This window comes from Beta vulgaris, chromosome 2 (genome assembly GCF_026745355.1).
Source record: "Beta vulgaris subsp. vulgaris cultivar EL10 chromosome 2, EL10.2, whole genome shotgun sequence".
NCBI lineage: Eukaryota > Viridiplantae > Streptophyta > Magnoliopsida > Caryophyllales > Amaranthaceae > Beta > Beta vulgaris.
The window spans coordinates 6408505-6412005 of record NC_079203.1 but is presented as its reverse complement, the minus strand read 5'-3'; positions in this window follow the sequence as shown (position 1 = coordinate 6412005).

The window sequence follows — 3501 nt, the reverse complement described above, 5'->3', positions numbered from 1 at the left end:
CCTTGGTGTTCTTTTTTTTAATATTTCTTAACAAGAGGCTAATTCAAAGAAAAAGTCAAATGGTAAGCTAAACAATTGCCAAAGAGATAAATTGGAGATTTGGCGAGTTCATCTTGGACGTGTATAAAATTTGACATTTTCGAAAATAAATTTCACTAGTATTGAGTTGTATGAGTTTGATATTAAGCTAGACAAAATCTAATAAGATTTGTCTCGAAAAAAACAACGATAGTTTTTTTAGGTAATATGGAATCTTTGTAGCTCGGAAGAGCGGGCTGTTTTATATATATATATATATATATATATATATATATATATATATATATATATATATATTATATATATATATATATATATATATAAACAGAAGTAAGTTCATATGAGAATTCATATTTACATAAGAAATGAGAATGAATTTTACGCACTATAACTCTTATGAATAAGTGATGTAACTCTAATGAAAAAGTTATGTAACTCCAAAAAAAATATTAGCAAAAAAAAATCAATTTTTTTTTTGTTTTTTGGCTCAAAACATTTTACAGGGGTATAACTTTAATGAACAAGTGTTATAACTCCAATCCAATCGTGTGGTTGAATTTCTTTGAACTCAAAAAAAAATTCAATTTCTTTTTCTAATATTCTTTTTTTAAGTTGCATCATTTTTTCATTAGAGTTACATCACTTATTTATAAGAGTTATAGTGCGTAAAATCCTTTCTCATTTCTCATGTAAGTACGCATTCTTATATGAACTCTCTCTGTGTGTGTGTAACAGCCCGCTCTTCTGAGCTGCTAGCGAAACACACTCAACAACCATAAACAACAATTAACTCTTAATTAAATAAAATTGCAACGGAAAAATATCCTTAAATACACCAATATTAAACTAAATTCCCAAAATGATATACAATGAAAATATATTTGACAACTATTCTTAAATCAACTATCTAAATACAAACTTAATCCATAATACATCTTTATCTTGCTCCACTTCCAGTCCCGAGCTCTGAATATACAACCTTCAAATTCAGGGAAGAAATAGAAAGCAAATAAATTTTAAAATGAGTGGAAAACTCGTAACCTTTACTTTATCCCGTTATAAACTATTTTATTTGTCAAATCATTTCTTTCCGTTACAATGTTGGCATAGCTCATTCTCTTAAACAAATCAGTGGCAAGCACAGGATTTAGACAAATGCTATCTCCAAGGTTCATTATGGAGCTCAGCAATACTACACCTAAGGTTCGTTATAGAGCGTAGCCGACCATATCAGGTCAAAAGGGTAACCATCCTCCACCCATACCTTGTCCACTTTCTATTTTCAGTTCATAAACTAAGCCAACAAAACAATTGCGTATTTATATCATCTAATAATATTTCCAGAATCAACTCACAACATCACATTCATAACTATGGGCACAGTACGAACTTATTTATCAAAAACTGAACAAAGAAATCCACGCACACATGGGCTTGAGTAAATGACTTTACTGAACATTCCAATTCCAATGATACCATCTCCTTCATTAATGATCTCCAAACGATACTCAACTCCATAATCATTCTCCAACAATTTGCCTCACAATAATAACAAGAATTAACAGCCATTCTCCCTATAATTCGAATGAAAGTATTGACTTGCTTATACTTTCTAAAACTATTTCATGAACCAACTAATTGATCCTTGCCTATCTAGCAGTAGTACAATTTAATTTCTGTGAGCAAAAATTGTTTTGAATGATTCGAGTGTTCTAATTATTTGGGGTCAGGTTTGGGTCAACATATATGGGTCGTTTGTTGCCTTATTACGTTGAGTCATTCTCTTGATAGCTTTCCTATGAAAACTGTTGCAGTAATCTGACGTGTATCTTTCAAAGAGGCATAGACCTATTGAACATCAGGTTTGGGTGGGTGAGACGGAGGGGGTCTTGGATTCTTGACATTCTTCTGGACTGTAGGGCTGTAGAATAGTAGAAGGAGCTCCGATGAGGCTTCCTACTTTAGGTCGTAAGGGCGGGTAGAGAGGTGGGATTTGGGATGGTTTTTGGTTTTTTTTTGTCTCCAACACTCTTTCGCTCTTATTAGATTTTTTCAATGTTAGGAAGTGATGTTCATTCGAAATATGGGACATTAAACATGTAGGAGAATACTCATTTGCTACTAATGCCAATGTTGTTACTGTCAAGAATGTCATCTGCTTGAGCTCAAGCAACTCACTACCATGTAACATTACATAACTGTGAACAAATCTGTATGTAGATGGTTTGTTCATCGTCAGTTTATTCTGCATTTGTCATTACGTATACCTTGATTGCAGCTTAGCCTAAGACTCATGGTCGCCTTTATTGTGGTTCTCGTGCTATTCATCAATCATCCTCTTGAAAGCTTCATATGCTTTCGAAGAGATGGGGAATACCATTGGGAATTCTTGCTTTCCGCGGTTCCAAAAATCCGTGATTATATCAAGGAGAGGAATTTTTAAGAATTCGCTTTATCGTGAACCAAGTCTTTGTATAGTACTAGTCATTATTTTGGATTTTTTATTGCTCCTTTTTCACTTGCTTTTCATAGCTCATTTGTGCTCTGCTGAATGAATTATACTATCTCTATTTTTTATTATTTGCAAAAATTTCTTTTTGTACAAATTTTAAGAAAAGAGAGTAAAATTTGATCCAATTATCCATATTTTTCGCATATAGAGTAGTCCAAAAGGAGATAAAATTTTCAAATTGCCCCAAAACCTCTACTTAGAAAGGAGATATTGCAATTAAATAAAAATACCTATAAATAAAAATTATTGCAATTAAAAAACCACAGGAAGTAATTGTTCATAATCTGAATTTTAGTGGTCTGATTGTGTGATAGGATTAATATGGAGAATTTGTTGACTATCTTTTTAGTGAGCACTTTTTCTGAAATCAACTCAATTGCTAATTCTAGAGTGATGAAACCCCCCACCCCCCCCACCCCACCCCCTTTTAAAAAAAAGAAGAAACAAAGAAGGGGAAAAGTTTATTCCTAGGTTCTTGTATCATAGAATCGAAGTTGATAGAAGTGAAATGGGTAACCCAATAAGGAGGAAAGTTTTGTCCACATACAAGCTCAAAAGAGGTTGCATACTAAAACAATTGACAATAGTAGGAGTAACTCCTCTACCTTATATTGTGGTACTTTTTCACTTACTTCTCCCACGTGGGACAACTCACATGTGCACAATATATATGGGGTTCAACACTCCCCCTCAGATGTGAGTGTCATTCGTATTATAGCATATTGGTAAGGTACATAATAATCATCCTCATTAGGAATGATCGTCCGATAGAGGTCCTTATCCAGTTGCTTGACAAATGCCCAATATGAAAGGCCCAATAATCTGGGTCTAATACCATGATAAAGTTGATAAAAGCAAGAATGGGCCTAGGCAAGGAGGAGGAGAGTTTGGTCCACATACAAGCCCAAATGAGGTTCCATACTAAAACTAATTAGTAATAGTAGGAGTAG